Raw genomic sequence first — 25,179 nt, 5'->3', positions numbered from 1 at the left:
ATTAGTATTTAAAAAGTCTCTCTGTGGCCTAATTAAAATTATTCTAATGCTCGCTTATCGTGTTCGCTGTAAGCGAATCGTGCAATTTATACGTATTTGTATTCAATAACAGAAATTATAGTTAGACTATCTAACGTCTATTAGAGAGACCCTTAAAGGGTTTTTAGTAGGGCTATTGTGTTCGATATCACTTGCGAATGTATGCTAGCCTCGAGCTGTGATCAGATGGGGTCAGGCGCATTGAATGAGGCGGATGCCTCCAACCTGCTATTTACGTTTCACCATAATTGTACTGGTTGGCACACTATGGATATCGGCTGATTTCTTGCCAGACCTTTAAAGACCTCAATCTGTTGTGCCCCTTCTCTAATCTAGTTTAGATCTGGCATTTATTGAATCTAGTAAAATTATCATCTTATATTAAAAATACTAGATTTAATGGAAATGAAATGGCTGTATAACACATAAATTGTATGGTATAATGACTGGCGAGTGTAAAGGAAAAAAAGTAGTTAAATGTCTTGTATCATATTCATATTCGTAATACCTGCACTGGCATAGAACTGTCAACAATGGAAGTTGATAACCTGCGTCTAAATTTAACCATTTACAACCACAGTAGCACACTCATTTACATTGAATGAGGTTCTTATTTGTTGCTCTTAATAATCCTGAGATAACATTATGATGACATGATGGAATTGTGAACCCGCCTTATTAATGTGCAGGTGAAGACAGGTGTCGAACGTATGTAATTTATTACTCACTTCACATTTTGATTAACTGTGTGAATGTTTGGTGTACTTTACGATAGGGCTTCATTTCTATAAATGTACACTTTGTATGTAATAAAAACGGGCTGATTTTCAATACAATTGCGTCGCCGGCCTTTCTTGAAGGAACCTTAGTCGAGTTGGTTCGGATATACTTTATTAGGCAGATGGTGTCTAGTATACACTGATGATATTTAGATTAGATTTCTGATGACACAAATTCAACTTTAAATACGCTTGAATTCGAAAGTCTTTTTATATTTTTCAAGTGTAAAATATTCACAAAGGAAGTAATTATAAGATAATTGAAAAGGCAAGGCATGAAGTTGTGGCTGACCACAACGCCGTGCTTTAGCCATTTAATCAAAAACTTAATTCGCAGCTTACAAGTGACACAATATTTTCCAGTTTCTCATACATTCTCATTTCCTGCTTAGGTTCTCTTCATAAATGTAAAATCCATAAATGCCTGGTAATTTAATGACGATAAGAAACGTCTCTAACGTGTTTAGCCTCGATAATCCTCCCGGGTCAGTGGGTTGATCGCATCGGAGGTCGTAAGGCTCAATACTGGATCGCGATATCTCCTTACCATTTGCTAAGCCTGGTAGTTTGACGAGTATGATATTATATACGCGAATTTGTTACTTTTTGAATTCTTTTCAGAAATCGTGGTATGGGAGACCACGTCTTTACAGAGACGATAGAATTGAAAAACAAAACACAATTTTTTTATGGTCTTATAATTAGAAAAGGGGTCTTAGTTTCATGTCCAAACATTAAATGGCTAATGCACTAAGGGTCCATCAATGTATCACAGCCATCGCCTACGAACTTGCGCACGATTAGTTAAAGCGTTCAATTTAGATAAGCTTAAACAACGAACATGCCAATGTCGTGTTAAACGTAAAACATCTTACCTAAATTGCAATGTAAGGTATAATGTGTGACAATGCAAACATTACATTTTCCTGGAGTTTATTTATTTTATATCAATTAACATTTAGTTGTTTGGTGAAGATTTTTGCAGTTTTTGGTATAAAAAAAATTGTTGAATCAATAATTTAGCCTATGCATATGCGTTTTTCGCTAAATAAAATTCGGACCATTATAATGCGACGAAAGACTTTGCATATTGAATGTTAGTGTAAGTTGATATTTCAAAGGAATAATAGTGCTTATAGTATCAAGAAAAATCTAGAAGATTGCTATAACTATTAACGATAGGTAGACAAAGCCTACAATCACAAATGACCACCGTAAAAACCTGTCTAGTTTTCTCCACGATTAATCTCGCTAACTCATTCAAGTAGAAGATTCTAAACGCTATAATTTCGTATTGTTCATGGCGGCTATAATAGAAACTAGGTTTTGGGTGCACAGTGCATCCGTCTTTTATGTCGCTTTCTTTGAATTGTGCAGATTGACCTATTCGGTTTCTTTGCACTTGTTACGCTGTTTTTCTGGACTTAGTTTATTTTAAATCAATTTATTTTAAGATTCCTTTTTCAAAAATCGCGCGTCACGGATATTATAGTGGTCACCTCTAGAGACTCATGGAGCGCGTAAAATATGATAGAATTCTGTACATACCATTTATTAGAAGCGTACAATGAAATAAAATAAAAATCTTCGTAATAATGATTCAATATTTCATGTCAAAGTATGAAGCAACAATAATGATAATAACGATCGGGGACAGTTATAACTATTCTATTGTTCTATAATTTATTTCCAATTAAAAATTCCAATGCATTCGAGGTTAGTTTATTCTATCTGTGAGTTAAACCGGATATGCAAAAAGATTCATTTAATAACGTTTAAACGTTGGATTTTTAACGAAAATTTTTCCATCATTTATAAATATATATGTTCTAAAAATCTAAACTAAGTTTTAGATAAACAAGTATTTTTTTTATAGAGCTGGGGGCAAACGGGCAGGAGGCTCACCTGATGTTAAGTGATACCGCCGCCCATGGACACTCTCGATGCTAGAGACTAACTACTAACTACTAACACTAAGTGAGAACTAAAGTCATCATACTAATGTTATTTAATTATCATGAAGAGAACTAATACTGTTAATAAAATAAAACTCACTTGTTAGTAAATACTTGTATGATTGACGTCACACGCCTTAGAACGAAATATTACTTTAAATCAACGACGATTTTCACTTCAGTTGAAATAAAGCAATAAAAGTTTATATTGGAAGCGCTTACGTGCCCGAGGCGGCACGTTCAGTGAGGCGCACGTACATTTTATTTATGTATTGCAATAGGAAATCAAGAATATTTCATTGTAACGGATGAACATAAATTAATGTCTATTTATTCAATATGATAGTGGCCATCTTTTATTTGTTGTAAATTTACTTATAACTCTGAGCCTGTGTGGTTTAGAGTTCAACTCTTAGTTAGAACTTGGTTACACCCCAATTGACTGTCCACTTATGATCTTGCAATTACAACCTATGGCTGATAAACGTCGTGAAAAAACCATCCATTTTTCCCGAAAATCGTGATAGGCACAGACCATTGATAATCGGTTAGTTGATTCAAGGGCTTTTTATTTCTTTCTCTATTAAATATAAGACGGCTGCTTAGGGAGCGTTCAAGTCACGCAATTCTTGGAGATTCTTAACCATCTATTGAGTGATCCCTCTGAAATGAAAGTCTACACAAGTCTACTTCGCTAATCCATCCTTGAAACTCTTCAATGACCCACGTCGTCATAAATTCTAATGTTAGTGTCTATTATTAGAATAAATGTCTTTAAACATATTTCCCTAATTATTCTGCTATTAATTTAATACTAATATATTAATTATTTAATTTATATTGGTTGATATATTTGTTCAAAGAATCTCAATAACATTAATAAGAATTATCATAAACGTCTCAAATACTAGACAGGAACAACGAAGAGTGAGCCGCAGGCATTTCAATTGCTTATGAAGCGGACTCTGAGACTTGAGTGATATTTCAAAGAGCGTTGTAAAATGTCATATACGTAAGCCGAGCGGGCATTTATTACCCCTAATGGTTTTATATTGCTTATCTCGTAAAATTGCGGATGTATGCCTGTTGGCAGGTAGATTTATTTTGTGTATGTTCTACTGTACATTTTAGTATTAAAATTCATCTGTTCCATTGCTATTATTATACGAATTTCAATGAATATAATCACAGTTGACCTATCTGTTCACAATCAACTTGAAAATTCAATTTGATTCAATTAAATAATTTCACAGCGGCCTATTATTAGATTCAGTTTGGGACGTGTTGTCGAATTTCTTGTAAGAATATGATACGGTCTGCTTAGCCGGTGGGATACTTGTGGCTTCGAGTTATAACGGAAACATCAATCATCGGTAATTTGATTTCTATGCTCAATTATTGCGTCTGCAGAGGTCGGAACACAGCATTACCAATTCTCGAGTATGGAAATTTGTTTCTACTTAATCCTCAAGCTAGTTACAACAAAGTGACTTGATTGGAACTTTCTAATTACTAAGGGCGTCAATGATACAATCCTCCATTGCAATTACCTATGCCTATCGTAATGTGACTACAATTACGAAATTTCTTACATTATGAGTTAATTTTGAAATTATTACATAATATGTGCAATACAAAAAAAAAACCTTATACGTTTTTCATCTACATATACGCTTTATAATTCAGTCAGAATTTTGATTAGCGAACTAAAAGACTTCATATATAAATATATAAAAACAAACAAAAGAGAAACGCAATTCTACGTAAACGTTAATTAAGAGCTCTGAGTTACTAACGAAACATTTTAAAAGTAATATAAAATATATAAAATTAGTGATTTTAATTTAATTATTAGGGAGACAATCTACTTAAAGGAAGCTTTACAAGTAGTTAATGGATTTAACAAGCGTATGATTATTTATAATTGAGTATTTTTTTATTAATGCGTATATTTTAGCATAAAAGTCACGCTTTACATTGAACCCGATCTAATAAAGCAACAGAACGGTAACCGATTCCCGGAAAAGATGCTTCGTTCGTCACGTGACGCTGTCACGAAATCCATTCGAAGTGAGCGCGATAGATCGTGCAGAACTATTCTCAATGGAGTGCTAATTGTATTACTGTTAGGCGTGTTTCTTGTCTTGTGGCTTCGTTTTTCTTATTAGTAAACAAAGTTTAAATATAGTTTATAGGTCAGTCCTTAACCGTGGAGATTTTGATAAATATTGATCTTAATAAATCATCTATCGTGCAAACGAAAAATTATTTTTGCTTAGTGTTTAACACTAGAAAGACGGGAGCAGTCATTTGACTGTCAATTTGAATTTAATGTTGAATAATTCACAAACTATTTGACGTAACGTTTTGAGACTTTGTGACTTTTATTAATATTAGTAGTTAAATGAAACTATGTATCAAAATAACTCACATCGCTTTTGTTTATTATTTAAAATCTTGATATACCGACAAAGACGGCGGCAGTCATTTGACGGCTGAGATCCGATAAGTGTTTATAAGTTTCAAGTTTAAGTTTTTAAAAGTTTCTGAGCTTCAAGGTCTTATCACCTCTACCGATGGTACGTCGTGGTCACTTGAACTAGACAAATTTGCACTAATATCAGAAGTTTGGAAGAAATTTATTGAGAACTGCTTATCATGCTACAAGCCAGGAGAAAATTTTACAGTAGACGAACAACTGTTTTCTACTAAGGTTACATGCAGGTTTCTTCATTACATTGCTAACAAGCCTGATAAGTTTGGAATAAAATTTCTTGCTTGTGTCGATGTGGATTCAAAGTTTGTGCTCAACGGCTTTCCTTATTTAGGAAAGGACGAAAGCAGGCCACAAAACGAAAGCCTTGGTGAATCCGTTGTTATGCGTCTCGTGGAACCTTTTGAAAATACTGGCCGAAATATAACTACTGACAACTTCTTTACATCGATTAGCTTGGTAAATAACTTGCTCGCAAAACGCACTACGATTGTAGGAACTATGAACAGGGCACTATGAAAGATTCCACCTTACGTCAAATCACTTCATATGATTTTGTTTGAAACAAAAATCCTGAAATCCGATAGATTTACACTCACAATTTATCAAGGAAAACGAAAAAAAGAACGTGTTATTCCTTAGCACGTTACATAACAATGTTGAAATAGACTCCAATCACCCTAAGAAAAAGCCAAAAACTGTGCCTGTTTACAATGCTACCAAGTACGGCGTGGATGTGGCTTACCAGATGGCATAAAATCATAGTGTCAAAGCAGCATCTCGAAGGTGGCCGTACATTTTTTCAATTCTTCTCGATCTTCCACTCAAAATCCGGAAACTCGGAAAATGTTATGTACAAAAGTGCAAAAATAAAACTAATAAAGACACTTGTAAAAAGCCACTTTGCGGCTCTTGTAATGTAAAGAAAATGTTAAAATGTAAAATATGTGTATAAATATTATAATTAATCATATATCAAACCCTGTTTTATTACTATAGTCACCATTTTTAACAGCTAAAATAATAAAAAAAGGTTTAATATATTGGAGGAGTCATTTGACCGGTCGCCGTCTTTGTAGGTAGATAGATTTTCCCGTCTTTCTAGTGTTAAATCAGTTGTAAATAATTGTGATAGTATTGTGTATCTTAAGTATTTAGATCAGTGTTGGCCTAGTGGCTTCGGTTTGCGACTCACATTCATAGGTTCTTTTTTCTCAGTGGTAGGTTCGATCCCGGGCTGTGCACCAATGGACTTTCTATGTGCGCATTTAACATTCGCTCGAACGGTGTAGGAAAACATGGTGAGGAAACCGACATGTCTTATACCTAAAAAGTCGAATGCGTGTGTTTGGAACAGAAGCCTGATACTTACCAATTAGATTAACAAATGATCTTTAAACAGATATTTTTTCAATTTAAAATGGTTGTGCAAGTGCATTTAATCTAAACGTTATCAAATACTATGAAAAAATAAATTTTATGCAAAATAATATTTGTATTAATATTTTGAGTTCTAAGACATACCTTTCGGACAGCTGTCAAGAAATGATGGTGGTTCTAGTAGCTGTAAATACGCTGATGGTTAAATATAAAGACCATGACAGAGGCGCTTTGCAGCTCGATAATCACAAGTAGCGCATGACATCGCACGCGCAGCAGTCACGACCGCCGCGGGTGACTTTGTGCGTATATTCATACTAACTCTATAGTTTATATTCTCAAATCGTGATTAGAGCCATTAACAGCTTTTACTTGACACCTGCTTTAACAGTTATCATAGATACATCTTATAAAAAAAAATTGCTGTTGGTTACTAGAATCGAGAATGGCTGGATCGATTTGGCTAAGTAATTTGAAATATTTGTCAGTTCAGGGAAGGTTTAAACGGTAGGAAACTTAAATAATAAATATAGAAAATACTGATAAGTTGAATTTTACAGTAAAACTATTCTGAGCTGGAAAATATTTGATGTCTTTTGTTTTTTTTTTCAATAGAGGATTGTAATTAAAGCCTTCAGAATCGCTGTATTGAATTGTATTCTGTAGTTGGTCCGAACTATTTGGTATTAAAAAAATATATATTAAGGTATGATACAAATGCGTGATTCAAAGTTCACTCGGTCGTTATACTAAATTTTTTTAAATAATTCAAAAGTCAAAGATTCTTGAACCTTTGACCTGTATAATTAGTGTCAGAACTTCTGATTTATTATAATTTAACTTTTATTTTAATCCTTATTATAAAGCATATTTCAGTTTTATAATCAACATACTTAAAATAACGGATATCTCAACTGTTAAAGATTTAAATTTGCGGAATAGCGTTTCGCAATTAACGGTTATATTATAAATAATTATGAGGGTAACTATCAAAATGTTGCAAAAACGCTATGTATTTTCGCCCTGCCGTGCTCTAATTCGCGTCGAAAAATCGACGAAACGAAACAAATTCGAAATTTCTTAGAAATCTTTCCTCTTATTTGGTTGACACGCGCCGCAAATGCACCGCGATCAAATTCGATTTATTTTAAACTATTGCACGACCTCGTCTTCGTCTACGGAATGAAGACTTTATTTATATTTTGTTTGAAATTTTCAATTAAAGCAGGTGTTGCTATCTCCTATACGACTTAGTATAATTTGCAAACAAGCTATAATAGTGATATCCACAAAGAATGATATACGTATAAGGTAGGCTTACTGACGTAACTTATGGCCTCTGATTAAAACACATTGGGAACCAATCGTGGATAATCTATGTAAAGCCAAACATACGTATATGTCCTCGTGTGCGGTAATATTTTACCTTGCATAGGGAGTGTCGACCGCAAGGAATCCAATGGCTGCTGTAATGACAGGCAGTACGTGATAAATTCGATTTACAGGTTTGTTTCAATCTTCCGATGCCGCTGGTGCCTACGGCAAATTGCATTGCGGCTTTACCGGTGTCCACAAATGATATCTATTGGTCTGCCAGCCTACAAGTTTTTGAAAATCGAATTTAACAAGTACGAACTGCGTAACGGCACATCGCTTCCGCTACATACTGGATTCTAAGCGCCATGTAGTTAAGAAAATGTATGAACAGTTATGTTAATTCAATATTTAAATAATGCGCATTCATCATACCGAGTGGTGAAATAAACTCTATGCAGTTATTGCGGCATGAAGTATGATTATGAAGATTTAAATCTTTATTTACTGATCATTACGCAACATTCTTAGATTGTCGGAGAGCATTTATCATTTATAAATACTGCGCGTCACAATCATCTGTATCTGTATTAAACCGTTAGGATGGCTGCCTGTCGATAAGAATGTGGATGTTAAAAATTTGGACTAGACAGTGATCAGAGAGATCCTATAGAGTATATGAGCATTACAATATCTCATATGTAGAACCTTCAATTATTATCAAGTGCATTCTATGTTTATTATGCCCTACATGTGTTATGTAAGTTCGTATTAGTAATAACTAATTGGTAATAGTGAAGAGCCTGTACGGTACGTTCGACCGGTCCATAACGGACTTCTAAACTCATTATCGAACAAGTAATCATCCAAAGTACCCATGAACCTCACGCTCGACACCAATGCTATATTACTTATTTAATCTTATGAATGAATCGGGCGGATTGGCGTCTGTTTACTCACTTAATGAATACGAGCATAGAGCGGCGACTACTTTACGACTCACACTATTTTACAGCAAATTGTGTCATCATTTAAGGCAAATGGATATTTTTTTTTCTTCTATTTAAGTAATCAGACAATCAGTCTTTGCGACTATAAGTTGATACGTTGAGTGCTTTTTGACGTATTAGGCGCTACTTCCAGCGGAGCCTGCCTTATTTAAACTCAGTCTGTTGGGTTGTCCTGGTCAAAAATGTCTGTCTTTTTAAGTCGTCGAGTAGTTTCTGGTATAGTTAGCTGTCCTGCTAGTTGATTGGGGTGCCTTTGAAGTCTTAGTTTGTACATAGACATTTTAATCGATTAATGGATATTTGGACTTAGATATTTTAATCAATTTAAGTTCATGTTTGCGTATTTATCGCTAGTTATTAAAGTATATTAATGAACAACCATTGTAGCGTTTAATCCAATAGGGCGGGCGGGGTTCACGACCAGCCTCCGCCTACTGCACGCCGCCATTGTTCCCGCTAGCCCCCGGATACGATATCCTAGCAATTCCAATTAAATTCTACTTTATGATCCACCTATCTCCTCTAATAAATTAAGTACAGTTCCAAGATAGAACTTTGTAAAACTATTGTTAAGGTTCTTTGCAATTTTGCCGCATTTCCTATGTTTAGGTCATGCTTAGACTATTAAGATTAAACATTATTTATCGTCAAACGGATGGCTATAAGTAGATGCATTTATCCTTTGCTCTCATGTTAAGTATGACGTGCCTGTTTAAAATCTTGTAAAAATAAATACCTCCCAAATATTTTTGTATACAATTATTGTTTCATTGAAATTTGTAATATTTTTGAAAATCCGAATTTGTTGTTCGTATCTTCCAAGCCGGCAGTAAATAAAGAATTGACGATTCAAATTTAAAGGTTTTTTTTTAGTTTTTGTGGAAACAAATTCCAGGAACAATCATGAGTTGATTGTCCCCAATGCCGTTAGCCGAGTCCTCAACGGTTTTGCACGCACCATGCAAATGGTGGCGAAGTCTCCGTCACATTAAGCTAATATGTAATTGATTGGTTTCCCGGTCTCCTGTCCCACTGATGGCGGATACAAAAACACTAATGTTATAAAGTTATAACGGTGAACACACTGTTCTGGCATATCGAGAAACGTTCCTAGTATGCTTACAATTTTGTTTTATTCTTTCTATCAAATGTATCGTTTGTACAAGTAAATGATCAATTTATTTGTATAGAGTTTAGAGTATAGAATTTGTCACATTAAATTTACAATTATAGGCTTCAATGGAATTCTAGTACAATTTTCATCAGTATTTGAGCTATACAAAAGTTTTTAAAATACAATGAGGCTTAATTAAAACAGATACTGTTCATCATAACAGTATTCTAAATATAATATGCCTCAATTTGAATACATTATTTAACAAATTGTCTTAATTACGATCAGTTTTGTTCAAATGAACGGTCCCAATAAGTGGGACGATTTGCTATAATGAGATAATAGCCACTTGTTTATTGATCCATACTAAATTAAAAGTCTATCACTCATGGCATATACTTATCTCGTATATACTGTCAATCAATCTGACGAAGTAATTAGTTAAGCAAAAAAATGCCGCTCGGGAAGCCGTTTTTAATATGATTGTGAACAATGATGTATTCAAACGTTTATTGGCTACTTTAAATAACGATTTTTGTAAGAGATACTGGTTTTGCGGAAATTGAAGAGGTGCTGTAAAAAAACAAAATTAAAAATCGTCAATAATACAGACTCTTTAAGAGATAACATTTGTAATTTATAAATAAGGAGCGTTTTAACTAAGGAATTATGGTCTATACGAATGAATAAATACTAAATGTAAGAAAATAAACTGTAAAACCTTTAACAGTTTACAGACTATATCTTGTACCAAAATCTGCTTTTGGGTAGGAATTTTTGCGACCTCGATAATAAATTGTATGTTTCAATAAATTTATATATAACCTCCTGAATTACATTATTTTCTGGTGAATCTTAAATAACGATCGCGTTCATACAAATCGACAGACGCTATCAGGCGGCTTTTATTTATAACTAGCTGACCTGGCGAACTTTGTTCCGCCTTAATGGCAATAAATAAGCAGTTTGGGTTTTTTTATTGGAAAAAATACAAAAAAATTAAATACCTACATTAATCATTCATTATTATTTCTGTATTTTAGTACATAGGTTGCTCTTCACTTAAGTACCTTGTGATACACATTTTTTCATTTTTTGTTTTATTATCAGGCGCAAAAACAAACAACGCTGATGGTCTTCCGACCCGTGAACATGCCACGTATAATTGACCATGGGAAAAACATGAATGTTCTAGATTTAAACCACAAACTTTTAAGGATTGGCCTTGTGATTTGTTGATGGTCATGGCAAATGCAAGACGTATCGGAAATTGAAGTCTTTTAAATTCAAACGGCATATCGGTTGGGATCATCGGGATCCTCGGAATAAGAACTTCCTCACCTTTGAATTTTCCTATCATTATCGTAGCGTAAATTACATTGTTCTTCAATTTTCTAACCACCAAACGCATACCATTATGTAGTTCAGGTCATCTACATCTTTATTCTTTTTCTTCTTTTTTATCAGTAAGCAATGTAACTCTCATGTTTGTTGTCAGCTGCAGTTTCGTCACATAGCGCCATAGATTTGACGATTTGAGGCAAGCGTTTATTTCGTCGACAGCCGTAGATCTTGGAATTACTGGCAGTATTTGGCGGAAATCGCCAGACAGTAAAATCATTGCTCCTCCAAAACATCTCGATTCATTGCGTAAATCTTTTAATGTTCGGTTAAGTGCTTCCAATGCACGTTTATGCGCCATTGTGCATTCGTCCCAGATGATGATTTTCGATGCCGCTAAAACTTTGGCCATTGCTGAGTGTTTTGCAATATTACACGTTGGTTCTCCAATAGTTTGAAGATTTAACGGTAATTTTAATTCTGAATGAGCCGTACGGCATCCTTCTTACAATGTGGCTGCTATTTCAGAAGAAGCAACTGCAACCGCTATGTTGGATCTCGCCCGAACAGTTGCTAAAACTAATGACATGAGGAATGTCTTGCCAGTTCCACCAAGGGCATCTAGGAAATATAAACCACCATTTTCATCATCGTTTGCCTTCATTAAAGTATCATAAACTTCCTTTTGTTGGTATTTCAACAGGGGTACATTCGTTTGAACTACTAAATCTAATTCCTGGTGATCATATTCACGTTCCCGTTCCAATACTCGATTAAATGCGTCATTCGAAAACAACAACAAATAGAAACATTCATCATTCTTTGGATGAACTGTATACATACGACAATACCGAGTTTTATAGTTCTCTTCACTGTTTATACGAATGGGCAATAGCACTATCATTATAATTAAATTGTAAATTGTAAAAATAATTAAACGTATTTATTTAATAGAAATATTTTGAATATTGATTTCTTACAAATATCAAATTGTCATATATACGTCATTACATAGCTGTCATTATACGTCAATTACATAGCTATCATTTGCGTTTTATTATTCCAAGTCTGATTCTTATTTGTTATACCACTTTTTATAGTGACTGACGTTTCATGTCAAGTCCCACGGGAACGCTGTCGAACGGGATAAAAAGTATCCTATGTCCGTCTCCTGGCTCTAAGCTACCTCCATACCAATTTTCACTCAAATCTGTTCTTTCGTTCTTGAGTTATAAGTGGTGTAACTAACACGACTTTCTTTTATATATATAGATATAATGATGAGAACAGACAGCCTAAAAGATAAGGTATACTGTTATGTCAAAAGCACTTGCAATAAACTTTTCCCCATATATTAAGGTTTTGCATATCAAAACAGTTGTAAAAGTCAAAACATATTAATTATCGGCGCGTCATCTCGCGCCTACCGTTATCAGCAATTGATCGTGTGCGAGGTTTGTTTGAGCACACACTATCGCAAATCATCGTGATGTAGTAATGTGGACGTGGAATAGAGTGGGTAACTGATTTTTCTGACACTGATTTATACTTGTGCGTAGCTTTCGAAGGATCAGATTGTTCGAAAATTATAAATAGAAAAATTAAGGTCTTGAATTTAAATATTACTAAGAGAGGAAAAATTGATTTTCATTGCATAGGGATAGGGACATCCTCGGCATCCTAAGATTATTCAATAAATTAATGAAATTAATAAATAATTATTCATAAAAAATGTTGTTCGCGCTAAATCGGTGTCGGTCAAAGAAGGATGACACTTCGATTTGACTTTGACACACGAACCGGAGACGATAGGTGGCGTCCCGTCATAATAGCGCAAAGTAGTTGCAATTAAACCGCTGTCGCGTGCGCATTGAATACCGCAAAACCGTACCGCATTTCCGTATATATGATAGATTTAAGGATCCCGGATTTGGAGTGAGACACAACACCGTTGATGGTAAGTGCTAGTCATAGTCTTATCGTTTGTGGATTCCTTTTTAATTATACTGACACGCGATAGCCGAACCAGCGCAAATTTATTTTCACCGTGGGAAGGGATCATCCTGGATATAGTTTCCGGATACCCAGGCCCACACATCTTTTTTGGTCCTTTTCGAGCCGTATATGTATCATATCTCTTAGTTAGGCATATTTATTTTCGTATATTTTCTTTCAATTTTGTTCGTTAGGTGAAATTGCCGGTGGGCATTTTTTATTACCTGTATAACGACAATTTTAATATAGATTTTAAATATTATATGTATTTATAAATCTATTATCCGTATTTCATATCCCGTATTACGTATTTACGTATTTAATAATATATTGTGCCTGATTTGGTGAGAATGATCATGCGTAACATTAGTACCTACATCACTTTTTTCTAAAAATTGTTTCATAGTTAACAATCGAAATAAATCTGTTTATAGTTTAATTTAATCGTATTGTTCATATTTAATTTTTATTTTTTTTTATTTTATAAAGTTAATTTTGAAACGATTAATAATTATTTGTAGATAATATGGACAAAAGAACAAGAACAAAGGCCGGTGAATGTTCACCAATCGAGTTAGAACATGTTCAAAGTTCCATATTATTATTACAAGCCCGACAAAATTCGTATTTTTCTAAGATGCAATCATTATACGATTTGTCGTTAAATATTAATAGTAAGGAAGACGAAAAAAATTTCCAAATTAAAACGTTTAATATACAAGTACTTCGTAGTGAATTTAATGAGTTAGTAACTCAATTAAATATTGAACAAATGAAGCATAACCCTCAGTTCACTCCTTCTTTTCAAACATGGGAGTCCTTTGAGGACCTGTACGCAACCATACAAAGTAAGCTGCAGGAAATTAAAAATACTTCACCTGAGGAGAAATTAGATCACCCGAAATTGAAATTGCCTCCAATTAAATTACCACAGTTTAATGGCGACCCAAATAATTGGACGTCGTTTTATGAAGCCTTTAACCATTTAGTGCATAATAATGGGTCAATTTCGAACTCAGAAAAGGTGTTTTATCTTTGTGGGCAACTAACAGGTAAGGCCCTAACTGTGATCGCTGGCATAAATCCAACCGCGAATAATTATAATTTAATTTATTCTACCTTGGTTGATAAATATCAAGATATACGGTCTCTCGGCTTTCAGTATTTAGATAATATATATAATTTCAAAACATTAACTAGTTCTTCTACGGACGGTTTAAATAATTTTCTTGATAATTTTGTTACATCAATCGCAGCATTTGAAAAACTAGAAATACCTAATAAATTGAATTTTTTATTTTTATTTTTGGCACTTAAAAAATTAGATAACGAAACAATTATTTCATTTGAGAATTCTGTTAGAAAAGAAAAATTACCCTGTTACACGCAATTAGTTATGTTTTTAAGAGAACAGTGTAAAGTTTTGGATCGAACAAATTCTATTATTATTAAACCGGCTAATAATAAATATTCCAAAACCGTAAAATCTTTTGTAACTTCTAACTCTGATCAAACTAATTTAAAATGTCCTTTATGTCATAGTAAAAATCACGATCAGTTATACGGTTGTCCTGATTTTTTAAAATTAAATGCAAGAGAACGATTCAATATCATTAAAAAACGAAATTATTGTGTGAAGTGTTTAAGCGTAAAACATAAAACCACAAATTGTAATTCTGTTAAAAGTTGTAAAACATGTAATTCTAATACGCACAATACACTGCTGCATTTTTCGTTAAATTCCAGTTTGTTTAATGAACAGGAGAAACCGTTCGAACCTGCTATCGATGGACTGCGATCAAACGCGCAAGCCATTGAGTCGCAGCGTGAGTCATTGCTAGTCGACAGTACCCCGCGCGTCGCGTCTGGCTCCTTTGACGAACCTAATAACAATCACGCGCCGATTTCTCTGTGTTCATTGCAGAATGAAGCGAATACTTTAATATCACAACCGTCAACGGTTTTACTTGGTACTGCCCGCGTATGTACTCTTGATACGCGTGGTAACCCGCATATTTTGCGTTGTCTTATAGACAACGGCTCTCAAAATCATTTTATAACGACTGAGTGTTGCAAAAAGTTACTATTAAATTACAATACGTTTTCCGAACCTATGTTTGTGAACGGGTTTGGTGGCTGTTCGAATGATATAATAGGAGCAACCAATATTGTTATATCCTCTCGTTATGATAAAAATATTAAATATTCTATTAATTCTTTAATCGTGAAACGCATTACGGATTATTTACCCACTTCTAAGGTTGATAGATCGAAGTTGGAGTATTTGTTTAACATACCGCTTGCCGATGATATATTTCATGAACCCGGTCAGATTGATATGTTAATCGGTGCGCAGCTGTTTTCGAAACTACTCAAGCAGGGTCGTATCCAGGGACCGCCTGGTATGCCCGATGCTGTTCAAACCACATTTGGTTTTATTTTAATGGGTGAAGCGCCTATTTTATCTATAAATTCTAATATAAAAAGTTCATCGGTTTTATGCGCTTACTCGAATATCCCTTTAGAAAACATTTTGCGAAGATTCTGGGAGCTTGAGGAGCCGTCATCTAATTCTTCCGCTTTCCTTAGTGAGGAAGAGGAAGAGTGTGAACGTATATATAAGACTACCACGTATCGTGAATTGTCAGGTCGATATGTTGTTGCACTTCCATTCAAGAAAAGCCCTCTTAATCTGGGTTCATCTATGGACATAGCTAAAAAGCGGTTTATGTCACTCGAACGTAAATTACAGTCATCGCCTAGTTATCGTGAGGCATACGACAAAATATTCATTGAATATCTGGAAAAAGATTATATTTCTCCTGTAGTAGATCAGTGCGACAATATAGGTTACATTATTCCACATCACGGTGTAATTCGTGAGTCATCTATAAGCACCAAAGTTAGAATGGTGCTCGATTCCAGCGCGAAGACGGATAATAACATATCGATTAATGATATCTTACATGTCGGTCCCAACTTACAGCCTGACTTATTTGCAGTTCTACTTCGGTTTAGAACGTTCCCTATCGCCTTTTGCGCTGACGTTAAACAGATGTATCTACAACTGAAAACCCTTCCTGAACATAATAAATATCAACGCGTTTATTATAGATTTGATCCGTCTGATCCGTTACAATTATTTGAATTTAAGCGCGTTTGTTTTGGATTTTCTTCAAGCCCATATTTAGCGCTTCGGACTTTGAAACAACTAGCCGATGATGAAAGGGCCAAATATCCTTTGGCTGCTGACGTTATTGATCGCGGTAATTATTATATGGACGATATTTGTTGTAGTTGCGATTCGATTCCCGAAGCATTTGAAGTATCCTCTCAACTTATTAAAATGTTTTCAGCTGGTGGATTTGATCTTTTAAAATGGTCTAGTAATTCTGAAAAGTTACTTTCTTCTTTACCTTCCCATCATTTGCATCCGCAAGCAGTTCATTTTGACTCAAATGAGTTTCATAAAGTTTTAGGTGTAAAATGGGATTCAAAATCAGATACCTTCTCGTTCGAAGTAAGCAACTTAACTAATGTCACAGCAACTAAGCGTAATATGCTTTCTATCATTGCCCGTTTATGGGATGTGCTAGGTTTTGCCGCACCTTTCATACTATACGTTAAACTTCTAATAAAGGAGCTTTGGCTTTTAAAACAGGATTGGGATGAGATTGCTCCTCCTCATATTATTAAAGCATGGAAGAAATTCTATAGTGATTTACCCTTCTTATCTAATCTTCAAGTACCACGGCATGTAGGTGTAACTAAAACTTCTTCACCCATACTGCTGGCATTTTGTGATGCCAGTGAAAAGGCCTATGGTGCCGTAATTTATCTATGTGTACAATCTGAGGGAAATAATACTATCCGTATATTATATAGTAAATCTAAGATTTCACCGCTGAAAGTTGTTTCTTTAGCTCGACTTGAGCTCTGTGCCGCTCACCTCATGGCAAAATTATTATCTGCCGTGACACGTGCCTTCGAAAAGCAATTTTCTGTGCAGCGAGTAGTCGCTATGTCTGACTCAACGATTGTTTTAAACTGGATAAATTCCAGTCCCCACCGCTTAAAGACATTTGTAGCCAATAGGGTTACTAAGATTCAGGAGGTTTTATCCCCTAAAAACTTCTACCACATTTCCGGCAAAACCAATCCTGCCGATTGTTTATCCCGTGGTCTAACCGCTTCTCAACTTATTTCGCACGGTTTATGGTTAAACGGTCCCTCTTGGGCAGTTTTAAATGTGAATCAATGGCCACTAGAACCCTTCATATTGTGCGCGTCTGATGAAATACCAGAACGTAAAGTAGTCGCTTTACCGACTATATCCATCCCGCAAGATGAAGGAATATTAGAAATCGTTAATAGAATCTCTGATTGGTCTCGTTGTTTACGCGTATGTACATATATATTTAGGTTTATAGGTAAATTAAAGTCTCGAGGTAAAATATCATCTCAAGATTTACAAGAAACCGAAATAATTATCCTGCGTGCTGTTCAAAAAAAGCACTTTCATTTTTTAACTCAATCTCTTCTACTTAACAAATCGTACCCCGTAGCTTTGCGTAAACTTAGCCCATTTATTGTTAATGATGTAATTCGAGTTGGCGGTCGTCTTTCTAACACCGACCTGACATTTGATCACAAACACCCTATTATTTTGCCTCATAAAGATCATGTAGTGAATTTAATTATTGATTGGATGCACAAAAAGTCATGTCACGCTGGACCTCAACATTTAATTTCGTTGTTACGACAAAGATTTTGGATTTTATCTGCAAGACGTATTGTAAGATCAAGGGTTTATCAATGTATTAAATGCTTTAAATTGCGCCCGAGAGCTGCAACAGCGCCAATAATGGCTGACTTACCAAAGTGTAGATTATCAATTTCTAAACCTTTTACTCATGTTGGCGTGGATTTCGGTGGACCTTTATCATATACCCCTATTCGTAGACGGGGTAGTAAAAGTGAAAAGATTTATATCTGCGTATTTATATGTCTTGTGACAAGAGCAATTCACATAGAAACCGCAACTGGTTTAAGTACTAACTCATTTCTGAATGCTTTAAAACGATTCATGTCGCGCAGAGGTCCAATCCAAGTCATTTATTCTGATAATGGAACTAATTTTATTGGTGCACGTTCCTATTTAAGCGAACTTCAAAATTTCATTTTTTCTAACGCATTCAGTGAGGGCTTTCGCTGCGTATTAAACGAAAATCGTATTACATGGCAAATGATTCCGCCTAACGCGCCACATTTTGGTGGTAGTTGGGAAGCGGCAATCAAAAGTGTAAAGACTCATTTGTTCCGTGTGATAGGTAAGCAATTGTTATCTTATGAGGAGTTTCTAACTGTTTTAAGTCAAATTGAAGCAATTCTTAATTCTAGACCTTTAGGCATACTAAGTGAAGATCCTTCTGATCCAAGTCCCTTGACTCCAGCTCATTTTTTAAATTTAAAGCCATTAAATTACCTGCTTTCATCTAACATTGAGGAAGAAAGGATGCAGCTCCTTTCTCGGTACCATTTATTGGACAAATTAATTCAATCATACTGGAAAAGATGGAGTAACGAATATCTACATACGTTGCAAACGCGTGAGAAATGGAATTCTGCAAGTTATCCTATAAAAGAGGGTGTTATTGTACTTCTTATGGAAAAAAACGCACCATCACTTCATTGGCCTTTAGGAATTGTAGAAAAAACTTATCCTGGTAAAGATGATCGTACTCGTGTCGCCTTAATTCGTACCAAATCAGGAACATTTAAACGTCCTATCATACGTCTATGCCCTTTACCCATTTTATCTTAAATTTAGTTTTATCTTTAGTTTATTATCGTAGTTTAGTTTTTATTTGTATTATTATTATATATATATACATTTTGTTTTTTTTTAATTCTATCAATTTTTTTTCTTTCTTTCCGCAATCCTCTCTTTTGAAAGATGAACTTTCAAGGCGGGGAGCTATGTTCGCGCTAAATCGGTGTCGGTCAAAGAAGGATGACACTTCGATTTGACTTTGACACACGAACCGGAGACGATAGGTGGCGTCCCGTCATAATAGCGCAAAGTAGTTGCAATTAAACCGCTGTCGCGTGCGCATTGAATACCGCAAAACCGTACCGCATTTCCGTATATATGATAGATTTAAGGATCCCGGATTTGGAGTGAGACACAACACCGTTGATGGTAAGTGCTAGTCATAGTCTTATCGTTTGTGGATTCCTTTTTAATTATACTGACACGCGATAGCCGAACCAGCGCAAATTTATTTTCACCGTGGGAAGGGATCATCCTGGATATAGTTTCCGGATACCCAGGCCCACACAAATGTTATGCTTCCCTTTAAAAGTTAAAGAACAATTCTAACCCATATTGAATGCAATTATGTAGTTAGAAAAAAAGGAACATAAAACTTAATTTTGCATGATCAGAAAGTTTATTTAGTTTGTAAAAAATTGCACTAGGATTCCCTGTGTCGTGGTCCGGTCTCTTCCTTTTGACATGTTAAGGGTATCTGACAATAATTTGCACATGGCACTGACATTTTATAATAAAACTATTCGGCGACAGAATAGAGGAGATTGTTTCCTAAAATCAAATATGTAATCTCACAAATTAAGGTAACTCATTGTCGATAAAGCGTTTACCGGAACAAGCGCGCGGTGTTAAAGTGGAGCAATGTATTGCGGCCACGATGAGACACGAAACGATGTCGACGAATCCCGTTGTGACGGACGCTATTACCGCCCACAATTCCGCGCACGCGCAGAAAAAGCGACCCCAACGAAGATGTCGCGTCTTGATAACTGACTTGACAACACCTCCCAGACATCTACTACATCAAATGACTTATGTATTCTAGACAAGTTGTTGGAGGCATATCCTTGGTTATTGAAGTTTTATACACATGTAAGACTTCTATAGTCTAGTGACTATAGCTAAAGACAACAGCTGAAGTATTTTCGAATACAATTACAAGGACGGCTACACACTGGCGAGCCCTCTAGCTATGTGAGTGTTTATGGGCGGCGGCGATACCACATCGTAAGGTGATCCTTTTTTTATAGGATATATAATTACAAAAAGCCTACGGGACACCTAAAAAGGGCAGTCTACGCAGCCCATGGACTCCCATTTTAGTGGGTGCGTTACCGATCTTTGAGGGAAGAGTATCCTGCCAAAGGTAACGCTTAAATAGAAGTAGCGACAAAGCGAGACTTATAAAAGAAGAATAACTAACATGGGGTTCGTTCGCTTGAGGGCTCGACTCTACGTGCATTTTAATGTCGCATTAGCCGGGCAGCAAAACCCCAGATGGTATATATGATAGCAATAAGGCTGTCTGCCGACACACTTTTCTCCTCCGTTAAGCAATTTACACACTTGACATGCCTTAACACTTAAGCGTGTTTCATTTTTAATTGGTTTCAACTACGGTATCAAGTAATTGCAAATATTTAACGGAGTGTAATATATAGAACGTTCAAAAATAATATTTATAACTCCTTTGCGCAAACTCTTTATTTTAATTATGGAATTCTTTGAAGATAATTTACAATTAGTGGTAAATTATCTTCAAAGCATTTATCTTGGCGATGCCGCTCAAACAAATAGCAACATAACGATTGGACACTCGAAGCAATGTCTCTTGTGTCGGTTCTCCACGTTGATTAGTCGTGGAATCGCAGATGTTCATAATGACTGCACATTTATTTCTTACCGTCCGCTGAATGAGGCTTATTTAGTTTAAAGCTAATACTCATCCTGATGCGCAAAGAATAGAGGATAATACCGATCTGCACTATAATGGGCAAATGAGATAAGAGCGTACCTAGGGACGGGCTACCATAATGAGAGGGTTAAAGGTAGGATGCTATCTAGTAGATCTCCGAGGAGTCGCTTCCCATTGTCAATTAAAAGCCCTTGGCGCAGATTGCGACCGATCGCCTTTTGTTTCCCGATACCTCTCGTGCCCCAGGGTGGCTACTCAACATTTCCTGTACCGGTCAGTGCATTCGCTAAATTAACATTCTATTTTGATTCGAATCATAACTTGATCAATAAGGAAACAATAATAATGGACTGATTGAATCTCTGTTGGTAATCTGAATCCTTGTGTATTTGCGCAACGAGATTAGCCTTATTGATGCTTATACCGCATCAATCACGTTTTCGCCCACGTTGCAATGGTAATGCCTGAATAGAAAATTTATTAAATTTCCGGAAGTTGATATATCTTAAAAGTATAGGCTTCCTTCAATACTTGCTTGAGATTTCGAGTGCTATGAGTATACATTTCTTTCACCTATTGTTCTTTAATCTAAAAAAGGTGTTAGATTCATTAACAGTGCAAATAACAATCGCTCCATTCACACATTTCTTATTTTTATTGATTAAAAGAAACGAAACTGAATGACATATACTGTTGAGTTTTTGTAAAACTCTCTAGAATTGTCTCGTTAAATATAAATGCTCAGGTCCATTGTTCTTTGCGGCACTTTTTAAAAAGAATATTCTTAAATTGAGGCTTTTCCGCTCAATTACGGATATTGCGTGTTACTTTAATCGCGAGAGCCTATCGTTTATCTTTCGCATACATTGTTTCGCGTGTCTGCCATCAGACGTTTAAAAAATAACGAAAGAAAAAAGTCTTTTACCCGTAAGTGATACTGATATTATCCAACTGGCATTTGAATAGAACTATTTTAAATAAAATACTCGGATTTTAGATGTACGATATTATAAATTCGTTTACAATTATGAATCGTATCGTATCGTAAACATACGTTCTGCTTGGTTATAATTTTTTACTGTAAGAAAGCTAGCGATCCTCAGCCGTGGTAATTAATATTAATTACATGCGTGATTATGTAGTAGCGTACGTCTCACGTTTGTGGGTCAGGTTCGGTTAAACGGTAAAAGTAACAGAGCGCTTACAAACAGGTTTCGTAATTTTGGTGCCAGGACCTGAAAAGTCCATCACGAAAGTGTTTCTGGGAAGTGAGATTTTGGCAGGTCCCCGCCAGAAACATGATATTTTATCTAAGTGTATCGTATTTCTTGGACCTTTAATTAACGTATTGATTACTAGAAAGCCAAAGTTCCAAAGGAAAATTATATGTATTGACTTGTAATTGTAATAAAACGCATCGTAACTGCATTTCCTACATATATTAATATCTCTATCAACGATTTGACACGATTAAATAAATAATGAATATACTTGATGCAACATTATCAGCGTGTGACATGGTAAACAATAAAAAAGAAGGCTTCATATTTTTACGCTAAAAATTTTGTGAGCCTCATGTATAACTCATTAACGAAACCTCAAGTTGATTTTGAAACGGTAGTACGGCTACTATTAAAACAACACGCGCTACGAAATATATAACTGTATCTCAATCCGTTTTTCACTTCGTTGACTTAATGGCCCTCATTTTATGAATCATTTCGACATAATTTGACATTACAGTAACATTATACAATTTTTTACCGTATGACGATATACGACTTGTAACTAATGTACGAGACGAGGCAATTATGCTCACAGGCGTTAGGCGGCTGTATTTAATTATTTTGTTATTAAAACATTTATAAGTAAGTTTTAAACTATTAGTTGTTGTCTTGGGTCGATTTCTCATAGTTTTAAATTGTTTTATAAGTAGGGGATTATCCTTCTGTTCCTGGTAGTTAGTACACGTATTCGACTTTTGGCCCTTAGACTACTCGACTACGGTTTATTAGATTTTTTATAATTTAAATAATTGTGCAAGAATATATTGAATACTTAAAACTATTCAATGTCACTAAAGCCCGATAACGTATTATTTTCCATTAGCTGTAAGTGCTTCCTCAATTGCTAATACGATATAATGACATATTATTTGTGAAGATTCACGAATTCCGATGGACGAGTAAGGTGCGCGGGGTTACTGACCTGAGATTTCAACTGCTACTCAAACTGGCGCTTAACCTGTGAAAGAAAACCATTATTAATAAAAGTATTACAAGGAACATTTTATTTTAATATAGTAGTTTCGTCTTAGCTTTTATACTTACCCCCTTATACAATACCCTAATATATTAATTAAAATAAAATGAAAAATTACAATACACTCTCGGAACGACAAGTTTTTTAAGATATGATTTATTTTTTTGTAGTTGTTTGTAAATATTGTATAAAGGGCATTTTTAGGGCGATTTTACTATTTGGTAAAATTCATACCATTGAACATCCAAACCAAAAAGTTCCCACTGTTTTTTTTAAATCAGTCGCTATTCGATTCATAACTAATCATGAAATGTAGTTAGAGCTTTATCAAAGTGAGACTCTCAACCCTGTGGTCGTAGGTTCAATCAAACCGGCTTGCGTTAAATTTAAATAGCGCACAGTCCTAAAGGATATAGTTGCATTGGTATTAAACGTAGCTAATATGGGAACTAAAACTCAAAAAAGGTGACGTGAGTAAATCATAACTAGAAGGATTCAAAGTATCCAGATTAAAGGATACAAATTCGAAGAGCAATATTATCTAAAGGTTAACTGTTGAACGGGCCCGTCCATGTTTATGACATTACAATGATTGTTATGAAAGATAAACACGATTCTCTATTATGTAACTCGTTGAAATGTAACAGATATTTGCAGGAATGCGATAATGTTTGGAATTTGTTATATTATTATTTACGTGAGTATAACATAATCATAATTGAATGAGATATATTGTATTATATTTGCTTCTTATTTATTTTATTTATTTTGCTTCGATGTTTGTGTTTATTTATTTAAAAAACGCGATCTGCATACACTACAATTATTTTTAAGATACAAATTTGGCATAATTTCGGACTTGGAATATATATTACTTCATCTTTAGCAACATTAGCTTAAGTATAAAATAATTAGTGAAAAATTTCGAATGCGATAACATACTGTAGAATTTATTAACAGTCTTAAACTGCTTTAATATTTTGCCGCGTTTATTTGCAAAATGACACGATAATTAAAATACAAATTAGCATTTAACTGTATTAATACAGTTTAAGTGGATTTTTTAATTCTAAATATGGAGCAACGAACCTATGCATATGTAGCCGGAAAGCTTTTTAAATTAATACAATAAGTTGAAGCTTTATAAGTAACAGTTTGAATCGTAACGTAATTCGTTCAAAACAACCGTAATACAATGCATATCGTTTTTCATTTCGTATAACTTTTGCAGCTGCTTTGGAAATTAATTTTTCCGTACAAAAACTTATTTGCTTTAATTATGCAATTAATTCGCGGTAAACTATAAACAATGTATGATTAATTAGAATAACTGCTTTCGTTATTTCGATAGTAAGTTTGTTATCTTAACATGGTATTTTTAAGACTAAGGAAAGTTAATGAAACGAAAAACACGGCTAAATAGAATCGAAGGTATATTCGTGCAGCATGCATATTTATATATTATCACTGTATCAAAATACAGAAATAAATTTTTGACAAAAATCTTTGAACGTTTTCCTGCTAAATTAAAAAATAATAAAAAAGTGACAGACACGCACGACGGGATATTTGATATTCGCAATCCTTACGGATAACTGCATCTTGTTCTCATACATCAATGTTACGAATTAGCAAAATGTGAACAGGAAATGTATAAAGAAGCCATTACCAGGCTCCCTCAACGACCTTAGAGATAAACTGCGTTGCTTTAGTAGTTTTATCTTGGTTGTAAATTCGTACCTAGATAA

General features: G+C 34.7%; 2 protein-coding genes across 3 annotated transcripts in view; one reads left to right on the top strand and one right to left on the bottom strand.

Moving 5' to 3' along the window:
• The window catches only part of LOC110995297 (autophagy-related protein 16-1), a 168,530-nt gene that overhangs the window by 25,857 nt on the left and 117,494 nt on the right, over nt 1–25,179 (top strand). The window lies entirely within an intron of this gene.
• Nucleotides 1–25,179, bottom strand: part of LOC110995296 — a 49,743-nt gene that overhangs the window by 8,069 nt on the left and 16,495 nt on the right. Inside the window, exon 2 of the mRNA XM_022262380.2 lies at nt 23,378–23,413. The gene's annotated coding sequence lies outside the window, so the exon portion shown is untranslated. The remainder of the gene's footprint in view (nt 1–23,377; nt 23,414–25,179) is intronic.

Source organism: Pieris rapae, chromosome 19, assembly GCF_905147795.1.
Source record: "Pieris rapae chromosome 19, ilPieRapa1.1, whole genome shotgun sequence".
Taxonomy (NCBI): Eukaryota; Metazoa; Arthropoda; class Insecta; order Lepidoptera; family Pieridae; genus Pieris; species Pieris rapae.
This window is presented reverse-complemented; position numbering and strand designations above follow the sequence as displayed.